Consider the following 27,846-nt stretch of genomic DNA (forward strand, 5'->3'; position numbering starts at 1 on the left):
GTGTTCCCTTCCCCCTGTGTTCTCGGTGCTGTAGGGCTTTCGGAGACAAAGGAAAACCCAGCACCATAGCACCGGGGACCTGCTACTCAGTCCAAAGTGTGCACTCGGAGCTCTCGGTGCTCCTGCCAGGATGAGCCAGGTCTGCCTCTTGCTTCCAGGTTTGTCTCTTGTTCTCAAGGTCATCTTGAGCCACAGAGACAGAGTTGTGTGCTTTTGTGATACCCATGACCACCACACTCTGTGGAGGCTGGGGCTTCTGCTCTTGTGTTGCTGACATCTGAACTGAGCCATAGAGAAGGCTGTGTTGCTGGACAGAGATGTTGGGTGTGTAAGGGAAAGCATCCTAGGTGGAGGGAACAGCTCGTGCAGAGCCAGCGAGGCTAAGGGAGGCACCACGGGCCCATGTCTGTATGGACAGCCTGGGTTCCGGTTGTGGCTCCTGATCAGCACTGTCAGGGGAGGCTGGGCTGAGGGAAGAACAAGCAGAGCCTTGAGCATGGTAAAGCCATCTTGGGATCTAGGAGAATGCTGAGCGGCTTTAGCCAGGTGCCGTCTGTGTTTCCAAAGTTTCATTTGACTTTGTGTGTGGAACAGGTTAGAGGTTGAGGATTGGGGATGGACTGGTGACATTGCAATGGCTTTGTTGAGTACCTAGTAGATCTCTCTTTTCTTTTCTTCTCTCTTTTCCTCTCTTTTCTTTTCTTTTCTCTCCTCTTCTTTTCTTTTCATAGGGACCTGTAAAACTAGGATGTGTGCACGTGGCTGCATGCCCAAGAGACAGTTGTTTCTAAAGATGGCGGTGCTGGGCAGCCATGAGCTAAGGCTTGCTGGGGCTTGTGACAAGCACAGAACCATCAGTTCCAATTTGCTTAGCTGTCCTCTTCAGGGGTGACTTTGTCCAGCAAGCTTGGCCCAAGCCAGTAGCCAGGCCTACAGCAGAGATAACTGATCCCCCAGGGACTAGCTTGGGGCTCCTTTGACAAGATCCCAGATCCCAAAGTTGCACAGGCTGCTTCTAGCTCAGTCTTTGAATCCCTGCCTGCCAACTGTATCCAGTCACCCCATGGTGATGCAGAGCCCAGCCGCAGCCTCCAAAGAAAAGTGAACGAAGAGAGCATGCTGTGTGAGGAACGGATAAACACATCTTTCCAGGGACCACAGAGTCTGGAGTGAAGACCAGACCACAGTCTCATGATGTAAATATTTTCATGTTGTGGTTTTGCCAGGGTGGACTGATAAATAGGGTGATGAAAAGAAACTGGGATTGGCCGGTCGTCAGACTGGGGACAGAGGTGGCGTTTGGGAGAGCTGGTAGAGGAGACATCAGCAGTGCTGCTGTCCCTATGCAGAGCCTCTAGCCAGCCCTTCTCAGATGTTTCACCATCTGAGGAGAATGGGGAGACATCCCAGGAGGAGAGGGGGAGGGGCACACACCAAGTACCCACAGAGAACCTAGCCATCCAGGTACCTGTGGCTATTGTTCTCCCCTGAGCAGGGAGGTGAGAATCTCATGAAATTGCTGGAGTATGGAGGAATCCCAGAGGCTTTCTAGAACCCTCTCTGTCTTGCACCATCCCCTGCCTAACCAGTGGCCATTTGATCAGTGCCACAGTTTGCTATACAGTCTGGCTTCCTCGTCAAGCTGGCTCTTTCCGCTTGTGCCTCTGCCAAGTGGATTGTTGTCTGCATCTGCCTTGCATGTCAATGTTTGGTGGAGGTCCTGAGGTTCAGAATCTGAGAGAAGGCCAGTCTGTGGTGCTGGGCAGTCTGCCTCTGCCCCTCTTAAGCTTCCACTTGTGCTGTAAATTGGGAAGCCTAAAATGTCACCCACCTGGTGCGTGCACCAGGTGGTTTAGATGAAACAGGTCAAGGCAGGTCAGGCAATACAGCTAGACTCACTGGCCATTCGGCTGGCTCTTTAAGAAGAGATGGTGACACAGAGGAAGAAACTGAGGCTTGGGAAGGCTGTGACCGGTGAGAAGAGAGCAGTTGGTGCCTACCTAGCTAGGTCTCCTTCTCTTTCCCTGGGTTGTGCAGAACACCTAAGAAGAATGGAAGAGGTAACTGGTTGGAGATCAGGATCCAGCCAGATGCCTTTGAGCAAGCTACTCCAGGCTTAGTTTCTAGGTCTGCAGAGCTGGCTGAGCACACAGTCCCAGCCAGCTCCTGGCTTCATTCCCTCCCTGGGCACTAAGGGTCTGTATGATCCTAGTACTAGAAGGCTGGGGAGACTGCAGAACCTGCTTCCCTTTCCTTTGCTTCCTTGATCCCCACAGGACCAGGTTTAAGGATGGAGCTGAGAGGAACTTGTTCTAGGTCTGGATGACGTATGGACACATCTCCTGTAGGCTGCTCTTCTTCTCAGCCGTCTGGAAGCTGGCTGGCTTGAGGACCCCAAGGCCCTGGACTGGGCTTTGACAGAGCTCTGTCTGGCCAATGTAAATGGAGGGCGTTGATTTATGGTGCTGTGAGAGAGAACTCTTCCAATTATCAGCTTCCCCAGTTTCTTGCTTTATGGCCAGAGTTGAAGGCAGATGTTTGGATAATGTCCCCAGAGTACTTAGCTGGCTTTCCTGGGCCAGAAAAGATGATAGAGACCTCAGTGTCATTGTGTGTGAGCCAGATGTACCAGATTTCAAATGTTGGGGAAAGCACAGGCCTTGGCAGGCTGTCCTTCAGACGTACCTAAGGATGCAGAGCCCCAGACTGAGCCAGTCACGGTTGCCTCCCCTGGGAAGCCTCCTCTGAGTTTTGTGAGCATCTGGATGGATTCTGGGGGGGGGGGGAGGGTGGTGTCCAGATCCCCTGGACCACACTAGTTCTATCCTTTCCAGACTAAGCTGCTACTTTGAGCCCAGGTTACCTCCTTTAAGTCTGTGGTTAGCCTGGGATGATTAACTTTAAATGAGACAAGTGCTTCTGAAAAGCATTGCCTAGTTCCACTGGCCAGGCCGGCAGCTCCACCACAGAAGGCTGAGGAACCCAGGATGCGGCGGAAATGACTTGAGAGCCCTCATGCTCTGTACTAGGCCGGCCCTCAGTAGTCTCTCACTAAAATAGCTGGGAAAGAGGGCCTTGTCCCTAAGTTGAAGGGCTGGTCCTGGGAAAGCAGGTAGGAATGCCTCTAGGCAGAATATCTGGACAGCATCAGCCCAGCCTAGGCCTGCTGGCTCTGTGTCATTTCACACTCTGTCCTAAGCCACACTGACCCTGCCTCCCCAGCCTCTGAGACTCTTGGGTGTCCTGTGCTGATAGTAAGTGGGAGCAGGACATAGCTGAACCTGACAGGTGCTGGCAACTGCACTAGGCATGCCTCCGCTCAGGTGCCTGTTTGTCATTGCTGTTACTTCACAGGGTTAAGAGGCACCCTTTCAGTCAGCCCTGTTTATTGGCAATCCAGCTGTATGCAAGGTAGGAGTTATTAAATACACTGTGTGTGTGTGTGTGTGTGTGTGTGTGTGTGTGTGTGTGTGTGTTTGTAACATCTATGGACAACATTCTGTCCAACGGACTTCACCCAGATTATTTCACAGTGCCAACTATGTTCACCAGCCCTGTGTCAGCCCCAGGTGGGTGCTTTTGGTGTGTGTGTGTGTGTGTGTGTGTGTGTGTGTGTTTGTAACATCTATGGACAACATTCTGTCCAACGGACTTCACCCAGATTATTTCACAGTGCCAACTATGTTCACCAGCCCTGTGTCAGCCCCAGGTGGGTGCTTTTGGTGTGTGTGTGTGTGTGCGCGCGCGCACACGCGCGCGCGTGTGCTTCCCTGAGAGCAAGAGGAGAGAAGGAATGTGGGAGTAGAGGGGTTTCTTTACCCAGAGTCACCTCTGCAGCTGCCTTCTACTCATAGAAGGAGTAGTTTGTTATTCCCTGCACTTAAACATAAGCATTCTAAGTCAAATATTTATTTAAAATAAATATTTCAAAACACTGAGATCCAGTCACATGCCATACGATCTCCCATATAAAGTCCCGGTCTGGGCATTATTTAAAATGTTCTGAATTTTGTGTAGCTATCACCACCGTCAACTTGAAAACACTTTCAGCACTTCACAGACAGCCCATTTCTCTGCAGCCTCTCTTCCCCAGTCCACTTCTGTCTTCATTGGTACCCGGGTGTTGCATTGAGATAGACTTCTATAATACCCCTTACTCTGGCATCTGTCACTGAATATGATGTTTTCAAGTTTACCCACATATCATTCTGGTCTGTTTTTGTTTTTATGGCTAAGTTGTATTCCATCATATGAACAGACCCCATTTGGTGACCAGTGTGATTTTAAGGGATGTCTATATCTTAATACAGTTCTGAGTTGGTGGAGTGGGACTGCGGCCTGGGGGGCTGGGGGCGGGGTAGGGCACCAATGGGGAATGTAGACAGAGCAGCTTCCCAGAGGCCCTCAGGATCTTGTTAGAGGTTGAGCCTAGACACTGTATGATATCCTTTCTTAAGTAGCTGGCTGGACACTGAAGAGGCTTGGAAGGGTGGGGTCTCTTGGGTTTCCTAGAGCTTCTCATTCTCTCTTTCCAGACTCTGGGAAATCACACAGATAGTGAGAACTGGGCTCATCCTAGGCAGACCAGGCTCTGCCAGGAGGAGGCCACAGCAGGAGGTGGGAGTCCTGGAGCCTGTGCAGTTTCTTCCTTGAGGAGGTTCTGCTCTGAGGAGCTCATCTAGGCCTGGAGGAGCCTTGCAGGCAGATCCGGAAATTGGACCAAGATTAGAGCCAGTGTGATTGATAACAGCCCATGGATTAGAGGAAGGACAGCTAAAGATTTCTTTAATCTTGCTCCGGTTGTCTGTCTTTCCAAACAGTGACTCCTAACCTTGTTTACTCCTTCCTGGTAGCACTGTTTTCTGGAGAATGGAGTCCTTTTATTCAAAGGAAGAGCCCCTTTCTGCTAATTCTTAGGTCCAAAGGTCCCACAGGGGTCTCAGATGTAAGGCCTGAGCTTCAAGGAGTGACCTGTCAGTATCACCCTCCACACAAGCTGAAGGCCTCACCCCAGGGATCCCTCCACCTCTGAAACAGAGCAGAAGAACAAGGAAATCAGGGAAGTGCCTCGAGATTTGCTCTCTCAGGGACCTAGTAGAAGCCATTACAGTGAGTCTCCTTGCCGTTCATCCACCTTCAAGATGGCTTCGCAGGTTGTAGGCTGACAGGGGGAGCTTAACCCTCCAAGGTTGTAGAGCAGCCCAGAGGACGGCCTGCCTTCTGTGAGAAGGTCAAGCTCCTGTGGGTTGCGGACAGCAGGGCTGTGCTTTCTCTGTGAGTCAGTATGGCCCACCTGAGACTGGTAAGGTGTTTTCACAGCTCTCGGCAGGGCTGGTCCATGTGTGACAGTCAGGGTCTCTGTCTCAGGAGCTGGAACTGGTTTCTTGGGTCAGGGTTGTGCCAGCTTCTGTCTTGTTGACCTCAGCTGATCTCTCCATGCAGTGGGAGAGTTCTTTGCATCCTGAACCATGGAGCCGCGGACAGAGACGTTAGATTTATAGGTCTAGTTGCTGCTTTCTTCTCCTGAATGGTGTAAAACAAGGTAGGGGAAATGGGTAAGCCTCGGCCGCCCGTGTTTCTTCTGTGAGACCATGCGGCTCTGGCAGCTGGCAGGGTCAATGCATTTGTCGCCTGGGTACTGCACCTCTGAGCGGCTGTAAATTGCACACCCCATGAGGTGGCACCTGCTGCTGCAGGTCACTCAGGCACCTCAAGCAGGTGGCCTTCTAATGAAGTGACTGCAGGACAGGGACCCTGCTGTGAAGCCAGGCACCTCGGCAGGGGATGAGGTGGTCAGATAGAGAAAGGAGATGCTCCTGACTGTTTCTGTGAAGGCCACCTGCGGCTGGGCAGCCAGGCCATGGCAGCAAGGGAATGACTGTGAGTGATCCAAGCCCTTGCCACTTCTCTCGGCTGCCTGTCTGCTGTATGCTTGTCGCCTTGTCACCGCCTAGGTCACCTCTAGTCTGTCTGCCCAAGGGAGCCCAGGCAGGGGCCAGTGGGAGTTTTGACAGTCATGAAGGATGGAGGCAAATCAAGACACTTAGAACTGTGGCTTGTTTTGTTTTGTTTTGTTTTTAAATTACTTGTGTGTGTTTTTGTACAGGTGTATGGGGCAATGTGTGGAGTGAGTCCATCGAGTCACACTCAGTGATGAGCACCTTTTTCACTGAGCCATTAGGTTGGTTGTTGTCCCTGCCCTGTGACATGGCTGTACTGCTGTCTGGGCTCTGACTCCCTATGGAGGATAAGTTGCCCAGAGGATTGACACTGGGAATTAGCTGGACAAGACCGACACTGGCTGGCCTTGAATGGTCAGTGGAACTCAAGGCAGTTCCTTCTCTTAGCTTCCTGTCTGTGTCTGTAGAATAGAGATAAAATACCTACCTTCAAGGGCAGCCTGTAAGATGAAAGAAGACAGGTTAGATCAAAGGTTGGAGTACAGTGTGGCCACGCAGGTGGCCCCCAGGGTCCTGCCTCCTGCCTTCATGGACACACCCATATATTGTCCTCTCCTACACTAAGGAGCTGACGTGCATATCCAGTAGGGTGTTGCAAGTGACACGGTGTCACTTTTAAGACAAAGTTATAAAAGACGGTGTGTCTTCCACCATCCTTTCTCTTGGATCGATTGTTCCAGGAAGCTACCGTCTTGTGAGGAGTTTTAGGAAGCTCTCTGGAAAATTCTGGAATTCTAGTGAGATACAGAGGTAGACTTTTGGCCATCAGCCTACACCTGATGTCAGTCACATGAGTGAGTTCTTCAAGAGTGGCTCTTCCAGCCCCAGCCAAGCTTTTAGATGGCCATAGCCCCTGCCTTGGTTAACTGGTTGGTTGTGACCAGCTGAGTGTCCCACCCAGAGCAGAGCCACCAGCCAGGCTACTCTAGGTTTGTTGTTGGGTTTTTGTTTTGTTTGTTTGTTTTTTTTTGTTTTTGTTTTGTTTTGTTTTTTTGGTTTTTTTTTTTTTGTTGTTTTTTTTGGTTTTTCGAGACAGGGTTTCTCTGTATAGCCCTGACTGTCCTGGAACTCACTCTGTAGACCAGGCTGTCCTCGAACTCAGAAATCTGCCTGCCTCTGCCTCCCAGAGTGCTGGGATTTACTCTAGGTTTTTTAATCAGCAGAAGCAGTGTGAGGTAGTGAATGGTTATTGTCTGAACCATTATTTGGGGCAAGAGGGGTGTGCTGTTTTACACAGCCATAGGCACCTTGTCCGGGACTCCAGACCTACCAGCTCCCTGTCTCCTGAGCCAAGGGATCTTTGTTTCTGCTGCAAAACTGTTTGATCTGCTGACTGCAGAGGTGCTTCTCAGCAGCTCTGATAGGTACCTGCTGGTCTGATGTCCACAGCAGGGCTCCTTCCCATTAGGATCCATGCTTTGCTGTATCTATGGCCTGGAAGGTCTCAGCTATGCCCATGGCTCATGGAACTGGCAGCATTGATCAGAATCTGAGGGCTGTTGAGGATATGGAGGGTGCAGCCCAGCCCTAGAACAGTTTCTCTGCTTTGCTTGGTAAATAGCCATAGTTGGGGGAGAAGCAGGGCTGTCTGGGCCCTTGCGAGTGTGGAAGGGAGAGTCTGTCTTCCCTCAGCTCAGCTTCTAGCTACTGGAGATGCCAACCTCACTTCCTTGTTTCTCACTTTGTCGTCCAGACCCCACCACCTCACACTGAGCTTCACAGAGAGTAGGTAGACAGATGTGGACAGATGTGCCCTGTCAGGTGCCCGCAGCCTCCCTGGAGAGTATACTTCTGTTGCTTTCCTTCTTCTTGCTTAAAGAAGGAGCCCGAAAAAGACAGACTTCAGGGCTCTTAACCTCCCCAGGCTGCCGCAGAAGCCCACTGCACATGTTTAAGGATGGCTTAGAACCAGGCAGCACAGACGCCATTGCTTGTGGTCCACAGCAGCAGCTCTTGAAGGCTTCTCTTAAGGGTTGGCTGCTTGGAGCCTTTCAGTGTTTTTAGGCATTGAGGATACCAGGAAGAGGGGAATGTAATTCCTGTCTTGCTTTTTCAGCCAGAAATGGACATATAGACAGTGCATTCAACAGTGGCTGACATTTGAGGGATACTCTTTGTGATTTAGTGACCAGGGTGATGGAGAATGTCTGGCGAGCGAGACAAAGGGAGAGGACACAGAGGCCAGACGGAGGAAGATATTTCTAGAGTAGGTGACATTGTCGCAGAAGTGACACTCCATATGGTTCCCCGGGGGACCCCAAGTTCTTATTGCTGTGTTTCATGCCTGTCCTACTTTGAGGTTTGCTTGAAAGGCATATCTTGTTCATGAAGTGTGCCTGTTCTTATCCTCTCTCTAATAGAGCATCCTTTCCCCTGAGGTTGTCAGGGGTTTGCTAGAATCATCTATAAACCTTCCTGGGCTTGGTGCTTTTTTGAGGGTGGCAGCACGGGAGGTGTTTGTTTACCTCTTAAGTTATTTCATATTTGCTTATTTAAGCTCTGGGTTTCTTCTTTCACCCAGAAGCACTTGTCACTCCCACCTGTACTTACTTCCAGTTGCCACCTCCTAAACCCACCAGCCAACTTTTTAGATGCCACCTGTGTGTCTGGTGGATTTTTGAGAACTGGTGATTGATCACATGAAATCCCTGCCTAAAATACACTCTTTGATCCTTGTGATGTTTGAATGAGAAAAGTCCCAGTAGGTGCATGTATTTGAATATTTGGTCCCTAGTTGGTAGAAATATTTTGGGAAGGATTGGGTGACCTTTGAGTCTTTAAAAGCCCAAGCCAGCCCCCACACCTCTGCCTTCAGCTTGTGGGCAAGCACTCAGCTGCTGCCCTAGTGCCCTGCCTGCCTGCTTCCAAGGCCCACCATGATGATAATGGGCTCATCCTGTGCAAGGGAAAGCCGGTTCTCCTCACAGTGACTAAGATAATAGTGTAACTGCAGAAGGGAGGCGAGCAGGGGAGGGACAGGGAGAGTCGTAGGAGATCGGAGGGCAATCTTTAGAAATCTCTAGAAATCTGTGAAGAAAGTTGTGTGCCAACCGGGAAACCAGCAGCAGCAGGGGCAGTGGTCTTGGGATGGAAGTATGCTTACCGAGTTTGAGAAGCCGCAACTGGGACAGGCTAAGAGAGGACAGGCCAAGAGAGGACAGGCCATAGGAAATACAGAGAAAAGCAGAGTGCCACCCTGGGGGACTCCCATCACCGTGAGGACTTTGGACTTGATTCTAAGTGTGAAGGGAGCTCTGGGATGCTCCTGAGGCAGGGGCATTATTTCCGTGGGCCCCTCCTAGGAGGAAGAGTTAGTGGGATCTACTTAGAAGTTGTTTGTAGTGGCCTGTGAGTCATCAGCTGGGAGGTTCCAGCTATCTCTAGAGACTTTCTTGGAGGGCAAACTATCACCACCCCACCAAGCTGGAAGCAGGTTCCCTCCCCTCTGCTGTGCACATAGAATCTTCCACCTGTGTGAAAACCCCTGCATCCCTGGGTCTCAGATCTTGGGAGACCTTCCTTCAGCACCCTGTCCTGACTCTGAGGGAGTTAACTGTATTCTACACTCACCTAAGCAGCTAGCCCAGGGGGATGCAGTACAGAGTTCTTCAGTCCTGACTCTGGCTAGAACTAAGACGCCCCAGGCCTGCTGCACTGTCCTGTGGAGTTCCCACCTGCACTGAGAGCTTTCCTCAGGCTCTCTTTCATGTCAGAGGTGTGCAAGCCCTTGGGGTCACCCTCTGCCAGCTCCAGACTTCTCTGTGCTCCTTCCTTCCTTGCTTCTCTTGATACATGGAACAGCACTACCCAGCTTGTGCCTGGAGGAGTGGAGCAGAGTTGGAATCCAACTTTAATGAATACAATTTGAATCCTCAGCTCCTAGCTGTGTGACCTGGGGTTAAAATACTTACCTTTCCGGGATTTGGTTTTCCCATATGTAAAATGTGGAGCAAAGGATTAAGTCAGCTCGTCTGCATGGTGTGAGCCTCAGTAGTGTGTCCCAGGGTGGCCTCTGCCTCTGGCCAGCCTTGGGTGATTAGTGTTACATGGTGGCCTTCTTGAGCTTTCTGGGATGGTTGCCCTGATCCTCTTAAGAAGAGCATTCCTGCCTGATGGGGAGATTACGGTCATAATCCGTTTGTCCTTACCATTTATGATCTGACCAGGGCCCTGCCATATGCTAAACACCATTTGTGCGTCATTTGTATAGTCCTCGAAAAGCCGGAGCTACGTTCTCTAAACTCTCCCACAGTGTAGAAGAACACCTGAGGCTCGCAGGGACAGGGAACGTGCCAAGGCCCTCTAGTTGGCTAAGGACAGTGCCAGCCCTTGGCAGTCCTCTGTGAATGGCTTCCCTCCAGCCAGGAACAGCCACAGGGCTGGGCGCTTATCATGGGCAATCTGGGCTCTGGGTCTCTTGTCCTTGCTTATGACATCTCTTGGCCCCAGTGACCGTCCCTGCCTTTCTCTAACTGTAGATGGTCAGAGAGGGGATCTCTGTAAAAACACAAATAAACAAAAGAAGCAAATTATGTAACATCTGGGGCAGTGATTTCCAGAGAGGACATGGCCAGTACAAAGGCCCCCTAGTTCCTCAGAGAGGTATTCCCTGGGCCCTTGCAGCCTCTGCCTGCCCTCTGGCTTCTGGCATGCCACAAGCTATCAGAGAAACAGGGAATCTTGTTTCCGACAGACTGGCCAACACAAGAAGCCAGTCCCTGGTAAGAAAGGGTGCTGCACCAGTCACCATAGAGTGGCTGGCCGCTCTTGTCTTCCCAAACGGCCTTTGAGAAGTAGCTTTCTGTTGTCTTGTGTTTTTACAAGACATTTTTACACATAATGTAAACTTTTCTATGCTAGCCATTTGTCAGCACACATGTCTGGCGTGTGGACTGCTTCACCATGCTGTGTGGCATTACTCTGCCTGCTGTGTCTTCCCATACTGTGCTGTCTGTGATGTCCCTCTGCTGGACGGGTCACATAAGTGGCTCATAGGACCTGTGGTCTTCTGAATCTGGATTCTACCACTAGGCAGCATGTTTTCTGGGTCCGTCCGTGTTGTTGTCGTAGACATTGCTAAACAAGCAGTGTCTGTGCTATGTCACAGAGTACTGTAGGAGGGAGAGAAAGAGGTGAGGTCCTGCCATCTGTACTACGAGAGGTGGCAGTAACTCACACTACCCTGCTTGGGCTCCTTAGCTCTGGCTTCTAGACAGGAACACCTGGAAACCAACAGAATGTTCCACACTCCTCCACACTCCATAGCTTGTTCCACGCTTCATAGGGTCCTAGGGTGTGTGCTTAAGTGCATCTCCTCTCCGCCCTGCTTCCCATCTGGGAGATAGAAAGAATCTTCTGTGGCCTGAATCTTCTGAGGGCCAGCCCTATGTGCCAGCGTGAAAGGGGGCGGGGTGGGAAAGGCTGATGGGGAGTCTTACACTGGGATTGTCTTATTTATTAAAAAATAATTGAGGGACTTTGATGCATCCGGACTTGAGAGGAGCTGACAGGTCATGTGATCTCTGAAAGCACAGGGCTGGTAATCCATTTTAAAAAAACATTTGCTTCTTCTTTTTAATTTAATGGAGGAAATCATTAGCTGGGAGAATGGTAGCAGTGATTTATTTCTGTTTTGGGGAGGGGGGCGGGAGAGAAGATCGCCTCTAATTGCTGCTTGTTCTAGAAACACGCCAGCCAGACATTCCCGTCGGCTGGGACTGCTGGGTTCTGTGGGGGATTGCATCACGTTTTCTTTTCTTCAGACCCCCGGGGGTGGCACGGGGCTCTCAGGGTGCAGGTGGGTAACCCTGATGTCAGCAGCAGATCCTCACAGTCGGAGCGAAGCTGCTTCTGTGCACAGGTCCCTCGAGCAAGCCTGAGAGGAGTTCAGTGTGTACCACTGGGGGGCAGTTCCCCTGGATAGTCCATGTCCAAAGCTTCATTCCCAGGGAAACAGGAGCAGGACCCCCATCTGGGAAAACGGACTACGTGCCTTCTCTGGGGCTTCATCCGGTTCCAAGGGGAGGCAACTGGGTTCACCCTAAAAATAACCAAAGATGCAAACAGCCAGAGAGTGCAAATGTTTTTCATATCTGTGGGCCTGAGCATTTAAAGGTACAGCTGTCCTTCCGCTGCCACAATATGTCTTTCCTAGAGCAGAGAGTAACTTTGGGGTGACCCATCTTCCAGCCCCGCAAGTTGAGGTCAACCTGGGTTACTGTGTGAATGCCTTCTCCCTGGAGGCACCGCACACCTGGCAGAGGATGTCACAGGCCCTGAGGCCCATCACAAGGCAAGGGGTGCAGGCAGGCCCAGCCAAGTATAGCCATACCGTGAAGCCTCCTGGATACAAAGGTGGGGTTCTCCTGACTTCAATTTACCAAGTCCATCTAGCCAGAAAAAATAAAACCAAAATGGGTAAAGTAGTTCTCAGAGAGGATGGCTATAAATAGCTAGGCAGGCTGTGGAAAGGTGAGAGGCGCAGTGCTGCCAAGGCTGTAGCCCCGCTGCAGAGCAGGGCTGACGACGGTCTAGCCCTCAGCCTACCCAGGCTCCTGCCCTGGCTTCCGAAGGCTTTGCTCCTCAGATGAAATGTGTGTTCCAGGCACTTCCTGGCCTCCCACTCTCTTCTCTGCCACACCGTGAGGCTCCTAGACCCCTTTACATTACAGCTGGGACCCTGGCATGGTGGTACAAGACATTAATCCCGGTACTCAGGAAGCAGAGACACGAGTTCTAGGCCAGCCGGGGCTATAGAGTGAGACTCTGTTGAAGAGACAAACTATAATTAGGAACTTTTGGCTCTCTGGTCAATTCTCCCTGGATTTGCCACATTTGAGGGGCCACCCTGAAGGGGCTGACTAAGTAAGAGAAGCCATTGTGAAGTTCAGGAGAGAGGCCTGCCACACTGAATATGGCCACATCTTAGGGTGGCAGGCTTGGGCTCCAGGGCAAGTGGCTTGTCGTTGGGCAGGCCCGGGAGCTAAGGCCTGCATCTGAACCGGTGCCTGGCGCCGGCATGTGACTTGAGATACTCACTCTGCAGCTTCTCATCTATCTGCCTGTCATTCCTTCGGCCATCCAGTCATCCATCTTCCCCATCCGCCTCTCTGTCCATTCATTCACCCATCTGTCTGTGGACTCACTCATCATTCATCCATTTAAACATCTGCTCAGTGCCTGTTGTGAAGCAGGTATGCTCACAGGCAGACCTGGGATGCTACAGTGAGTACAACCACCCTAGAAGTCTCCATCTAGTACATGAGACAGACAGCTGATTTTTTTTTTTTTTCAATTTGGTGGCTTTGGTTTTTGAGACAGGGTTTTTCTCTGCAGGCTTGGCTGTCCTGAAACTTCCTCTGTAGACCAGGCTAGCCTTGAACTCAGAGATTCACCTACTAGGTTAAATCCCAAGTACTGAAAACAAAGGCGTATCCTGCCCTGCTCCTCATGACAGAGAGCTTTACAAAGGAACATGCCACAGCACACATGAAGTGCTAAATGAAAGGCGCCAAGCATGGCAGGGCCACGGTGCAATTCCATGCGCTGTAATGATGCCATGAAGCGGTGACTGGTGTCAGATCCACAGAGACAGAAGTAAAATGGAGGGTGCCAGGGGCGGGGGAGAGGGGAGTTAGTGTGTAACGAGTGCAGATCTGGCTTGGGAAATGAAAAGGTTGTAGAAGCAGTGGAGATGGCTGCATAGCCGTGTTAATATCCTTAATGCCACTGAACCAGGCACTTAACACGCTAGAAGGATAGCAAATGTTAACAGTTACCACCATTTGAAAAGAAAAAACATCGAAGAACAGTAGATCATATATTGGGTAAGGCTGATACCATGAAAACAGTGAGAGGGTCAAGGGAAAGCCAGGGCAGGACTCTAAGGAGTTAACTAAGTGGTCAAGAAGGCCTGAGTGATATGTGCTTACACAGAGGTTGTGCAGGTATAAACACCCTGTGGGGAGAGATGGGCCCCGCGTCTGGACAGCATGAATAAGAAAGAAGAGGGAAGGCCACTGGGGATTTGAGCTGTGGGAGGCAAAATGTCCCTACAGGTTTGTGGTGGGTCCCCTGGGCCTTCTGCTACGGGAACATGGGAAGCTGGGAGGCGAGGAAAGGCTTTGCAGGAAGAGAACAGGCCTGTCCTCAGCAGTACCTGCCAGGTCAGGGCAGAACAACAGGGTCCCTCAGGGTCTGAGGCATTGTTTCTACCAGAGTGCACCACCCCCTTCTGTAGAAGGCAGAGTACTGCACATGCCCCGTGAGCATCCTCCTGGACACCTCAGCTCATCTGTTTGTGGTGCTGAACACTCTAGAGTTGTGTGAGGATCTTTCACACCGTGCTGTTTCCACAACGATCTATCCCACTGTCCCATTCAGGGAATTAACAGCAAGAAAAAAAGTCTGCACATGCTCTGTACATCTTTTTCTCAATATTTTCCATTTCAGTCTGTGGTTAGTTGACTCTCTGGGTATGGAAACCACAGAGATTGAGGCCAATGGTGCCTTGTGGCTGTGTTTAAATGTGCCCTATTTGTTGGAATCTTCATGGCCACCTTACTGTTGTCCCACACATACTAGGCAGGTTCATGTGAGAGCAATGGTGTACTCTCTTTCTCATCTCTGCTGCCTTAACTTTGAGACAAACAGCTCTTTGCCTGGCCAGCACTGGAAACCCCAGGAGAATGAGCTTGTACCACCAACCCTTCATGCCAGGATGGCCATGGGCCTGGGACCAGCCTTGCTGGATGAGCCCAGGAAAACCACTTTACCCTCTGAGTGTATCTTTATGCATCTCCTGAGGAAGAGTGGTTTCAGAGTGTGGTCTGCATTCCTTTGAGACCACCCACGCACTGGGAGTCTGGAGGGCAGCTTGGGGCAGGGGGGCGAGGGGGAGGCTCCCTGAGCACCTGATGCTCAGCCTAGCCTGGGACCAAGGTTGCATAACCACACGGGGTTCTGCTGACTCATGGAGATGGTAGGGAAGTTCCGATCCCACAGCCCCTGGCCAGGCATTCTGGGATGACATCAGGAGTTGCTGGGGGAGACGGGAGGGAAGGGAGTGGTTCTAGAACAGGGCAGAGAGGAGGGTCTAGGCCTGAGGTTCAGAGACTCTTGTCATTATGGAGTCCGAGGAGCCTACCCCCCAGCTGCTACCTGTTTGGTTCCCTGAGAGCCCCACCACATACCCTCTGTCCTTCTAGATAGGCCTTAGCCCAGGCTGCAGTCAGAAGCCTTCCCACACCCAGACAGCTCAGGTAAGTGGAGAGAGGAAAGGGAAAGATAGAGGTTGAGGAACTAGACCATTTGTTTCCTCTATCTTTAGAGCGTCCTGTCTCTGGTGATTACCACAACTCCATGTAAGTCTTTAGTTTCAGTTGTAAATAAAAGCAAAGCAACATTTCCCATCAGCACTAGCCACATTTTGAGTGTCAGTGGCCACCTAGGTCAACTGCGCCTGGCTGACAGAGGTGTAGAGGGTGGCCATCCTCAGGGAGAATTCAACTAGGCTGTGTTGGCCTTGTCTCTGAAGCAACCCCATGAGATAGAGACCTGACAGGTTGTGGCTAAAGGGGAACACTCACCAGTTGTACAGCCAGGAATGCCAGTGGCACCGGAACTCAGCTTCATCTGTCAAAGAAGGTACGGGGTGGGGGGTGGGGGTACCTGTAATTCCTCCTGCCCAGCTGGTGGCTCCCTTGGGACAGTGGAGACTGAGGCCACTTGGGGCCTTTTGCCTTTGTCCCATGTCAGGCACCAGTGAGCCCTGCTTATTGGAAAGACAAGTGAGTAAACATTTAGTTTGGGGTCTCTGGGACTTGCAGTTTGGAGACTAAATGCCCAGAATGCTTCCTCAGGTCTTGGGGAGAGGAATGAGAGGAGAGCCCAAGGGTAGAAGTAGCCCACATGTCCATCCTGTGCTGAGTACATATGCACAAGGGGTCTGCCTGGTCAATAGGATATTATTCCACCATGAAGGAAGGAAGCAGCCTACATAGGTTACAACCGTGTATGAACTTTGAGAAAGAGCATGATACGTGAAAGAAGCCAGTTCCAAAATGTTGCTTGCACTCTGTAATTCCATTTCTATGAAATACCTGAAGCAAGCCCGTCTGCGGGCAGTAGACTGGTGGCGGTCAGGCTAGCGAGACGCAGTAGTGAGACAGGTCTCCCTGGCCTCCTTTCAGAGTAGTGCAGATGTTTGCCACTAGATACAGGTGGCGGGTGGACCTCACTGTGGATAGACTTCACGCTGCTAAATTGGTGAATTGCTCTCAATTGATGAAAATGCTATATTTGTTGTTCTATTTTTTTAATAATAGAAAAGTGAGAAGAAACAGAAATCTAGATAGTAAATCTATGTGTTCCTTATAACCTTTTTCTTATTTATTCATATACTGGGATATTTTCATAACAAATTGTTGGAGTGGGGCTAGGAAGAGGAAATGTTTTCTTGACTGCAGACTTGAGAGGCAAGGTGGGGCATGGTTCCCTCAGATGTTCCCTCAAGAGCAACAGAGCTGGGGGCACTGCTGCTGGCTCCAGTCTTGCCAGCCAAGTGCACAAGGGGAGGCAGGGCATTGGATGCTGCCCCAGTGCTTCCAACTGGATCTGGAAGGACACAGCGTCCACAGCCTCAGCCTTCCCTACGCCTGCCAGCATCACGATGCCCCAGAGCACAGCTTGGTAGAGAAAATGGTCCTGTCTCAGTTCGTACCGAGGGAGTGAGAACACGGAGATGTGACCAGACTGGCAATGGCCCTGTGATCTCCCAGCCTGGCCAGTCCTCCCCAGCCATCTCTGCAGTCAGAGGCTGTGTGAGGCTGGGGGTGGGGGGGTGGGCAGAGCTAGCCCTGTAGTGGGGTTTGCACAGCAGTTTCAGCAAGGTCGGTTGTGTGCAGGTGGGAGATATAGCCCAACGTGGGTCTGGTCCAGAGTGTCCATGATATGTCTCTTCTTTAACCAGCAGGTGCCCAGCAGCCTCCCGTCTTGGCTTCCTGCCTGGGTGGCTCTGGGCCACAGAAGCCTTTCTGTGGGTGGGCATCCCCCCCTTCCTGAGGGTGGGAAAGTATGACTCAGGGTTTGGTGGCGGAGTTTTAGAAACAGGAGGCAAGGATAGAAAGGCAATGCTTCTAAAAAGCCTGGGGAGGGGACCGCCTGTCTGTTCTGGGACTTTGACCTTGGGTAGCTGTGAGGTTGGAGGCGTGAAGAGGCAGGTCCAGGGTCCCTGCTGTAGGGCGGACGAGTAGCCCGAGTTAGGGGAAGCTTCCTGGGCTTTGCTTCTCCTCAGGGTGGCTGCTGTGGAGGGCTGTTGTCGCCCACCGTCCAGCCATGCCCCACCCTGCCTTGGTGTGCAGGCCGAGGCCTGTTTGGGGAGGTTGCCACAGCAGAACTGTGGGATTGGCTCTGCTGACGCCTTCCCCTGGCATATGGCTCCTCCGCCCGCCTCAAGCTCTGCCAGCGGCTCCCCTTTCTCCATGGCAACTTAGCTCAGTGGTCCCAGTGGAGGAGAGAGAATCAATTCTCCCTCCTTCCCGCCCTCCCGCTCCTCTCCCCACCCCTTCCTCTCCCGCTTGCCTTCCTCCTTGCCTCTGTTGTCCCTGCGTGGTGTCTCCTCGCACAGCCAGGGGACTGTGTGCTGGCACTTCCAGGCATGAGCTGCCTATAGCACTGCGGGCTGGGGGCGGCTCTGAGACCTGCACATGGGAAGCCAGCAGAGTCTGCAGGATGGGCCCGCTGAGCAGGGCTCCCGCCAGCACCTGCTGCGTGAGGCTCCAGCTCTGGTACTTGAGTGCCCCGCTCCCCTTACCTCATGTTGGCTTCCTGAAAGGTAATATTCTGTTTCTTCTTGAACACGTCTCAGTCTTAGGCTAGGTTTGTTAGCGAGGAAGGCTCCATCTGGTGAAGGGTCTGTTTGCTTTCTCTCCAAAAAGCTGGGCTGGAGGGAGAGCTGGAAGGAGAGGCCTGGACTGGCCTGCTCGGGCGCTGCCTGTTTGGGCAGAATTGGAGCACACAGCTTCTCTCCTGAGTAGCTCCCAGGGCGAGGGACACTGCGCCGCTGTACTTCCAATTTTGCCTGTGATTGCTAGAGCACACACAGTCTGCTTTCCTAGAGCGTGGTGCCACCAAGGAAAGGAGGAAATTTAGAGACGCTCACGTGCCCCCCAGCGGGCAGAGCTCTGGCTACAGGCTGCCTGGCTTTCCGGCTGATTAGTCTTCAATCCTCTGGAAATGGGCACTCATTGTGGCAATGTTTTGTCCCTCCACCAAGATTTCAAGAGGGTGCTATCCGGGGACTCGTCTCCCAACTTGTTTCAGGTGGATTTGTCCTGCCAGCATGTCCTGTATCCATCTTCAGACACCTCTACTGGCGTGGGATTCTAAGATTCTTAGTCTGGTGGGTGAGCATTCTCTCTCTTTCCACCCTGTCAATGGCATTTGGAGAGGGAGTAAGTGACATTGACCCCTCCACAGCCCAGTCCAGGAGGCAGGCAGCACCCCCCCACTGCCCCTCCTTCCTGTGCAGCTGGCAATGGAAAAAAAGAATCCTCAGTTGTCAACAAGAACATCTCCTGTGTTGATGGAAAGTGAGGGCCCAAGATACCATATTTAGCACCCATTTCTTAGAAGCTACAGGTTTGAATGGTGTCTGTGTGTAAGCCCTGTCTGATCTTTAAATAGAAAAACACACAACAAGTAGCCCTGTCTGAGTCATGGGAGCATCAAAGTTTGGTGTGGTCTTAGGGAATCCATATCTAACTCTGAAAGAGGTGCACAGCTCAGGGGGCTGCCTGCAGCGGGGCTGGGCCATGCAGGCGTGGACCTGAGTTGCCAGTGCTGAGGCTGAGGCTGAGGCTGCGGCTGAGACATACGGTGACCCTCCCAAGTGCCTGAGTAGGACTCAGGGTCTTGTTGCTAAGTCGGGTCATGGCCACCTGATTGCGCTCTATTTTTGTTTCTGCATTCTCCTTGACAGATTGCTTTAATGATGGCATCAGAACCTCGACAGCAGCTAAGGGCCTGGGTAGCTCTGTGCTTGGCTGTAGCTCCTCCATGACCCCTTTCTTTGAAACTGCATGAGAGCCGCCACAGACTCTGTGTTTCTAGTGCTTCCCTCCTGGTCAGTAAATCGGCCCCAGTGGGCAGGGCAAGGAGGCTGTCTCCAGCAGCAGAACTTCCAGGCTCTGCACTTACTAAGACCCTCTTGGCATCTGGCGCTGTGCAGGCCTCTCAGTGGCATTCATTCCGCATGTCTGGGTTTGCTGGCTGGCTGTGAGTTCTGATGGCTTCACAAGCTGACTGGGGAGGCAGTATGCTGGTTTGGTTTTGTTTTGTTTGCCTGAGAATGGAAAATATGATGTGACACGTAAAGGCAAGCTCTCAAGTACAGCTCTGTTCTCATCTCTGCTCTCAGCTTGGGTGAGGGGCTGGTCTAGTGTTGCCACTGCCACTGCTGCGATCACAGCAAGAGTCCCTTTGTCCTGGGTCTTTCATGCTCCCCCAGGACCAGCCAAGCACCCGCTCTGATCATTCAATTGGCAAACCCAGAAAGGACAGAGAGAGCTGAGCTCAGGCAGAGGTAGGCTCCACCTCCCGCTGCTGGCATCCCAGGTAGACCCCGAGTGCTGCCCTCCAGCCCTGCCTCCTCCTCCCCAAGTCCTTGCTTAGTGGATGCTCCCAAGTGTAATTGTGACTGCACGATCGCACATCGTGCTGACTTACTTGAAAGCATCTTGGGGAGCTTCAGAGGGTGTGAGAGCAGCTTGGAGAGGTGGGAACCCTGGCTGCCGATGGCTTCAGCCAGCAAAAGTGTAGAAGGCTCATTCCAGGAAAAGTGGAATAATCACCATATTGGCTGGCTTTCAGGCGGTGAGTGGTTCTTTCTTCTTTAATTTGACAGGAGCGCCGGGATTCAGGGAAGGGATGGCGGGAAGCAGGGGAGCCTGTGGTTCACACAGACCTCATGAGGCCCTGGTGCTGTAAGGGAAAAGTTCGAGGCTTTTCTCCTGTGCTAGAGTGAGCATGGACAGGCAGGACAGATGGCTCAACCTCTATTCAGGGATTCTGGGACTCAGGATACTATCTATCTGGGAGGGTGAACCTTTGTCCTCACCTAGGGCACCTGCAATTATTTTTGTAGTATGTAGTATACAGTATACACAGCTCTTAAAAAGTCTCTTGATGTATTAACTGAGTGACCTTAACTGTATAGGAAGAAAGAAGCTCATGAGTTGAAAATTGCCATGCTCTTGTGATTTCCTTGGACACATACATACATGCATATGCATGTACACTTCTTCATCCTCTTCCTGTATATGCACACACATACCCATGCATGTGCATATACACATGTAAAAAAGCTTGAACCACACACAAACACATGTGCCCCTTCTGCTAGCAGGAGCTCATATATCTGTTGACATTCTGCTCATGCGCTCGAGATCTTAATAATTGCAGCCCTGCCGGGATCACACAGTTGTGCCTTTACTCATTTCTTTTCAGCTCACTGTCTAAGCTGAGTAAGGCAGACTGACCTTGTACATTTCTAGAAAGAGAGTCCACCCTCTCTTCTCCTGCCCCTCTCTCCTTATCCTGTATGACAGTGTCTGGGGCATTACAGAATTGGCATGTTCTTCTGTCAGAGAAGCCTGCAGATGCTCATTCTTTGAAGGTCTCCAGCCCTAAGGAAGGGAGACATTGATGAACTTAAGATGTAGTGAGATGCAAACCTCCGTGTGTGGTGTGTAGGTACAATTGTCTGGTATGTGTGCATATATAATGTGTGTGCATCTGAGATTGCATTGTATATGTGGTTTATGATATGTGTATGTGAAGGAGTGGGTATATAAATGTGGGATTTATGCTCCAATATATGCATTTTGTGTATGACTGTGTACATGTGTGGCCTGTGAATTGTTTACATTGTGTGTATATGTAAATGTATGGGTGCATGCATTTATTTCTTTCCATATATGTGTGTATGTGTGTATTACCTGTAGTATGTATGACTGATGTTGTGTGCATGTGTATATTTGATATTTGAATAAGTGTAATTTAGTAGGTGGGTATATGTGCATTTGTGTGGTATGTGCCTGTATAGTTGTGGCATGTGTAATATGTTGTGTGTTTGTTTGCATGTGAGCTATGTTTAAGGTGTAAGTATTTTTGTAGTATGTTCATTGTATTTGTAGTATCTGAGTATTATGTGTATCTTCAGAGCTCTATAAAAGTGTGTTGTGTTTGAGGTGTTATGTGTATGAATGTGAGTGTACCAATGTACATATGTGTGATATGTATGTATAAGCGATATATTGGTGTTGTGTGTACATGTGTGTGATTTGTTGTATATGAGAGTGTAAAATAAATATTGTATGTGATGTGTGTATGTCTATGTTATGTGTGATGTGCTATGTGTGTTTGCAGGTTGTTGGTGTTGTGTGCATGTGGGTGGTATACTGATGTGTATTTGTATGATATGCTGTATGTGGTATGTTTGTGTGTGCACTGGAGTATGTGTAAGCATATGTGTATGTGCTCATACATGTGTAGTGTTCTGTGAACATGTGGGTATTTATGTGATAATTTATATATGTGTACTTGTGTGGTATTTGTATGTTATATGTATATAACATATGTTGTATGTAATATGTGGTGTGTATGTGATGTGTGTCTGTGTGTTTTGTGTATGCATGTATGCCTATGTGACTTCTCCATTGTTCAGTTTTGGATGTCTGGGCATCCTGGCTTCCTATTCCTTTTCTATTTACTGGCTCAGTGTCCAGAGCAGCTCTGAGCAGATGGGTTTGAGTGACTGTCCCAGAGTCTTGCTGACCGTTGCATGGGCACTGTCATCACTCCATCTCATTGAATGTTATGCAGACCCCCCATTTCACAAGCTCACACGCCATCTCAGGGTTTGATCAGCCTGTGCCATGAAGGCAGAGCCAGAACCCAGTTCTCTTGACTAACTCGTGTGTTATTTTCACATGCGGCTGCTCTGCGCGGCAGGCCCTGGGCACTAGATGAAAACTAGACCTGACTCTTGCCTTGGGCAGAAGCCTGCGCGGAGCTGGCTAAGCAAGCAGGAAGGCAGCCCAAGAAGGATGTGCCCATTCCACTGGCCTCACTTCCCTTCATCCCAGCCAGCTGACGGGGAGGCTTGGGGTAACAGTGGAGGGAGTTGCTATCTCCAGCCCACCCTTTCACTCAAGGCTCTTGCTCAGGGTACAGTCCAAGACTCAGCTGTGAAGTAGAGAATACAGCACACCCAGACACCGCTCCTCCCACCACACCACTTTTATTCTGCTGTAGAACTTAGAACGATTCTCATTTAAAAGCTGTCCCACAATCAGGAAGATGATGCATTACAAAGTCTGCTTATCTTCATACGAAGGTCTTAGATACAGTGGCTTATGTCATGGGAGGGGCTGTGGGCATCGTGGGACCTATGCCTCAGTTTCCTGTATGTGACAAAGATGACACTGCTTCACATGCCTACCGTTCACAACAGACACAGTTTCCAGGAACTGGACAGGGTGTGTCAACAGTGGTGGAGGTGGTAGGGCTGTTGTGGACAAGTCACTCCATAGCTTCTTTAATAAGCCAGGACAGATAATACACCCTTCAGACAAACACAGAGGGAGAGGCCACAGACATAAAGCAGTGCAGAAGGAGGGGAACCAACAATTCTTGGTAGATAGATGGGAGTTCTTGTTTTCATTTTGTAATGTTTCTGAAATTGGAGATTATGAAGAAAGGGTTTTCTTGTTTTTGTTTTATTGGTTTGTTTGTTTTGCCTTAGACACTTGAGGATTCTTCCTAAAAGGTAGATAGAATTCAGGGTGACACAGGCCTGTTCTTATCTTAAGGAATCCACTAGAAGCCCAATAAATAAAAACCGTGTCTACGCAGCCCTGAGATGAGATTAGGGAGCCGAGGAGCAGAGGGGTCGACTGTAGCTTCTAGGTTACCAGCCTGAAGCAGTTTCCTCCAAACAAAAGAGGTCCCAGGGTCTGGCTCAAGAGTCAAGGTTCTGTGCGCAGAGTGGCCCTAACTGTACCTTTTCATGTGCCGGGTGAGAGGAAACCGGATCTTACACTGGTGTTAGGACTGGGTGCTGCTGCTGCTGGTGTTCCTTTGTTTATTTTGGTTTTCTGGATCTAACATGCAGTAGTGGGTTTCCCTGTAAGGTGAGTTTTGTGGACTGCTCATTGCTGTGAGCTCCCTTCCCCTAAATGTTCAACTCAAAACCTTGATAGCTATTACAAGGGAGTCCTAGGCCCACAGACCAAGGGTCTGGAGTCCCTGCTCTGTTCCATGAGACCTTCTCTGAGCTGTCATTGTCTCTTAAGAAAACCAGGCTTGTCGGAAATGGATGAACTGTGCGGAGAGCTGGGGGGTTGGAGAGGGAAGAGGAGGGGCTCTTACCAGCTTAGCTCACATCTGTATTTTCATAGCTACCCATTTTTTTGCCTCAGTTTTCCTTCCTTGTTGGGTCAAGAGCCCCTCACTAGTTTCATATGCAGGGCTGAGGGGAAAAAGCAAGCCCCAAAGCTCGGTCCTTGTCCCAGTCCTGCCATCAGCCTGCTCATGAGATCCTGGTGAGCCCCTTGGCCCCTCTGAGCCTGTTTCCTGGTTTGCGTGATAGGGTTAGTGATGACACCCTCACAAGCTGTAGAGGACAAAAGGCAGAGCATCTCTGCAGCAGTCAGTGCCCTTTCTGCCTGGTGCCACGTCCTTGGAAAGTACTTCACAGCTTTCTAGGTGAGTACACACCACCTATGGCTGTGAGCCGGCTTACTCAGGACTGCTCAGGCAGGGAGTAGGGATTAGTTAATTTTAAAACATTCTTGCTACCTTGTTTCATTTGCTTAGGGTGTGGGATGTACTGCTGGTCTTTGAAGCTCTATCTCCAGGTGGGGCTGTGTGGGGCTCCTGGGATGGGGTTGGGTGGGGACTGGGCTGCTTGGGGGCAGGAACTGCTTCAGACAATAGGAAGTGCAACGTGTGGCAGCTACAGAGACCCAGGTGGGTCCTAGCCGCATGATTCCTGCTGAATGCCATTGTACTGCTTCCTGGTGTGCAGAACAGGCAGTAGTCCCATCGGCCCTCGTGCGGTGTGTGACTCCAAGTCTCAGCTCCTTTCTCCTCCTTTCTCCATCATGAGAGGGACACAGGCACAGGTGATGACTTCACAGGGCCTACCCTCAAATGTTGACTCTGCATCCAATTTTTTCCTGGTATTGAGGACAGGGCAGTCCCTCTAAACTGTCTGTACCTTATCAGTACAGACTCCAGAGTGTTCCCTAGACCAGGCTAGTCTCTTGGGGTGAGGGTTATCATTGGCACTCACCAACCCTCAGGTCTTTCTGAATGTCCTTTATAAAAATATCTTTTAGTCTTCTGAGACTGACTGCTGAATAAGCTCACCCTTTCTAGTTCTTTCTAAGCTCTGGCTGGCTGGTTCCACTCAGCCATTCTGGCTCAAAACTCCTCTCCAAGCTGACCAATTCAAACTGGCTGCTTTCTGCTCTTCATTCAGTTCTGCTGCTTGGCCTCTAACTCTAGAATCTGTTCTAATGTTCTGGCTCCTTCTCATCCTCTGGCTTGTTCTGTCCTCACCTGTATCTAGCTTGTTCTCTCTCTCTCTCTCTCTCTCTCTCTCTCTCTCTCTCTAACCTATCTCTTTACAACTGTCCAGATAAAACTGCCTCTTCTCTCTCCTGCCCTGCTCCCCCCACCCCCACCCCCGCCCTGTAGCTTCCCTCTCCTTCTCTTCTCTTGAGAGTTGGGCATAGCCTATTCTATCAAATCTTTCTCTGGTTTGTCACTTTGCCTGTCACTCAACTAGACATCACTTTCAAGCATGGGTGCTTCCTTCTGCAAAATTTGCCATCCTTGTTTGATATTAGACGTGTACAGTGTGTCTGTATTCTGGTTGGAGGCATTGAAGGCATGTGCTCAGTGCTGAGCCACACAACTAGAAAACAGTTTTTTTCCCCAGTAATCTCAGGGTTCACAGTGTGATCAAATATTCTGCAACAGTCCCTCCATTCCAGAATCCAGGGAACAGCTCCGTGTCTCATTGCTGGAGCTCAGCCACAGTGCAAAGGAGGAGCCTTCGCAGGCCCAGAGAAGGGCAGAGGCCAGTAGTCATGCGTGAGACCCTGGCTAGTCTCGGGCTTAAGCAGGAGTGACTTTTCTGTACTCTGCATCACAGCTTTTACACTGCAGAGTTGAGTATGCCCCTGCTTGTTGCATGTTGTTTGCCCAGGTCAGGCCAGCTAGAGGGAGAAACCCACACAGAAACCCAGGGACCTTTCCCAAGTCACATGAGGCCACAGCTGGAGATACTTGTAATCTGTGAGCTGGGGATCCAGAAAGGGCATATTGCTGCTCAGCCCTCAGAGATGTTCCCAGTCATTAGCATGGGACGAAAACCAGTTGGTCCCCGTCAGATGATATGGATGGTCTCAGGCTGAGGCAGCTCCAGGGTCTCCTTACCAATGGCCTCTGGCCTCCCTGTGAGCCAGCCTCAGCATAAAAGTAGATTCCTTTAGTTGCCGCACCTAGGGCTCCAGCAGGCCTCTCTGCAGGGACAGGCCTTTCTGGTTACCCATGCCCGCACAGTTGCCCCGAGAACACTAATAGCTGAAAGTGATGGTGGGCTGCTACCTGTCCAACCCAGGGGCCTTGGGTATGGCCCAGCGCAGCCAAGCCTGCAGACCACTGTTTGATATGCCCCCTATTAGCAGCCTAGTAGCGTTCAGGGCCTCTTCAGAAGACCTTGTTAGGGCAGGACCAAGACAGTCTCCCCCACTCCCATCTCTGTGTGGGAAGGAAGCAGGCAGAGGTTCTGGAATCTATCTACCTACCTACCTCATTTTGGAGTCTCATCTGCCTTCTAGGCTCCCACCCAGTAACCTTGTCCCCCTGCAGTCTCCTGGCTGGGTCTCACAGTTTGGGCCTTTTGGGCCCAGTGTCATCTGTCCATTGTGTGGTTGGTGTCCAGTACTGTCCAGTACTGTCCAGGTTAAGGCCTTTCTGCAACCTTGCAGTTGTGTCTGATCTGTCAGCTTACTCTTAACTATGGCCTGTGACATTGTTACATCAGATGGGTAGAACTGTTCCATAAAAGTTGAGTGACCTTCCCAAGGTCAGGGAACTATTCAGAAATAGGTTTTGAAATTAAAATCATTTTCCTAACCAATATTAACTGGGCACCTTTATTGAGCACCGATGTTGACGCGCCCTGGGGAACCACTTTGAACAAGGCTTAGGGCCTAAGTTTAAAGGCAAACACATGGTCAAAGAATGGGCTAACAGTAATAGCCAAGAGCACAGTTGGGACATGGTGCCCAGGGGCCAGGGAAGGACAGATGGATCTGCATGGAGGACTCCAGGCCCATGGGGACAGCGGCTAAGTTTGAGGACACCAGGGCTTGGCTCTCATGTATAAGCTGCCCATGCCTGTTCTGCCTCTGCTGTCTCCCTCTGTTCATGGAAGAGATCAACCCAGACTCCTGTCATTTTCCAATGGTTTCTCCATCACCCGAGGAGATGGGTTAAAATTGCTGAGCCTCTGGAGGTGTGATTCAGAGAGCCTGGGAGGAGAGGCAAGAGTCTGCTGTGTTTAAACTACATTTACTCGGTTATTTGTGTGTGGGTGGAGGGCATGAGTGTACCACCACGGATGCTTGTGGAGGTCAGAGGACAACCCGTGGAGTCCGTTCCTCCCCTCCACCTTGTGAGTTCTAGGGATCAAACTCTGATTGTTAGGCTTGGCTGCCCAACCATCTCACCAGCCCAGGAGTCTGGATTTTAAAGAGGCCCACAAGAAGCCAGGGCGTGGTGGCACACACCTTTAATCCCAGCACTCAGAAGGCAGAGAGAGGCAGAACTCTGAGTTTGAGGCCAGCCTAGTCTACAGAGCCCATTCCAGGACAGCCAGGGCTATATAGAAAAAGTCTGTCTTGAAAAAAACAAAACAAAACAAAAAAGAGGCTCATTAGATACACTAGCTATTTCTAAATTCTCAGGTCTGAGCAGTGCCAGACTCAGCTATCTTACAACTCTATGAGCCTTTGTGATAGCCCTGACCTTGACTGTTGTCAGGGCAAACCCATGGAATTGAGATGAGATGGGTAAAGGGAGGGACTACCGTGCTGTAGCATCCTGCCACACCCACTTTGCCATCTGCCAGAGAAGCTTTTGCTAGTAGTCCGAAAGCTTCCAAAACCTTGGCTGTTGCCTTCTCTGATCTGAGAAGTGGAGAACTAAAGTGTAGGGTGTGAAATCCATGTGTCTCGGTGTGTGTGAAGCTAGCCTTGAGTTAGGTCTGAAAGCTATTTGCACAGGGCTGGCACATATCAGGACTTTTAAGTTGTCAAGTCTGGCCCGACCAATACAGGGGCCTACAAAAGTCCAGGATTAGGGAGCAGGCTGAGGTTGAACAGCAAACTGCACAATATGTACTGAATGGCCAATTCCCCTCAAGTGTCTTAACAACCTGAATACAGACAGACTTCTCATTAGCATGAGAAGGCTCCTTAAGTGCCCCAAGTTAATTGGACCACAGCCCTGGTAACAGCCCAACAACCGGCTGGCTCAGGCCTGCTTAAGTGCTGAGGCTGCTCTCACAGCTAGAGCTGCAGTGGTCATTTCCCACAGTGCATGCAGAGCAGAAACAATTGCCTAGGACATAGCGAAGCCCCAGGGTGTATGCTGTCTCTTGGGGCCACCAGCTGGAGCTGAGTGCTGTGACACCTTGCTGGGGCTGGTGACTTAAACTGCTGAACTGCATGTCATCACTGCTCTGGCCAGAAGTCTGGGCCTGGGGATCTACCCCACCACACAACCGCTGCCCGCTCTGATGCACAGCCTC

At 50.7% G+C, this 27,846-nt stretch overlaps 1 protein-coding gene and 1 long non-coding RNA gene across 16 annotated transcripts in view; one reads left to right on the plus strand and one right to left on the minus strand.

Annotated features, from left to right (window-relative positions):
• The window catches only part of Pitpnm2 (phosphatidylinositol transfer protein membrane associated 2), a 133,411-nt gene that overhangs the window by 44,499 nt on the left and 61,066 nt on the right, over positions 1–27,846 (plus strand). The window contains exon 1 of one of the 15 annotated variants that reach the window (XM_052168051.1): positions 17,657–17,793. The exons of 13 other annotated variants lie outside the window; for them this stretch is intronic. The gene's annotated coding sequence lies outside the window, so the exon portion shown is untranslated. Of the gene's footprint in view, positions 1–17,656; positions 17,794–19,397; positions 19,543–27,846 lie in introns of those variants that run through there. One more of the 15 variants, XM_052168054.1, reaches the window with a different exon arrangement.
• Positions 11,430–18,436, minus strand: LOC127672731 (uncharacterized). The gene is made up of 3 exons (XR_007975005.1): positions 17,773–18,436; positions 15,548–17,659; positions 11,430–12,725 (listed from the first exon to the last, which is right to left on the minus strand). It is a non-coding gene; the product is annotated as an uncharacterized LOC127672731 (long non-coding RNA).

Source organism: Apodemus sylvaticus, chromosome 22 (genome assembly GCF_947179515.1).
Source record: "Apodemus sylvaticus chromosome 22, mApoSyl1.1, whole genome shotgun sequence".
NCBI classification, from domain to species: Eukaryota; Metazoa; Chordata; class Mammalia; order Rodentia; family Muridae; genus Apodemus; species Apodemus sylvaticus.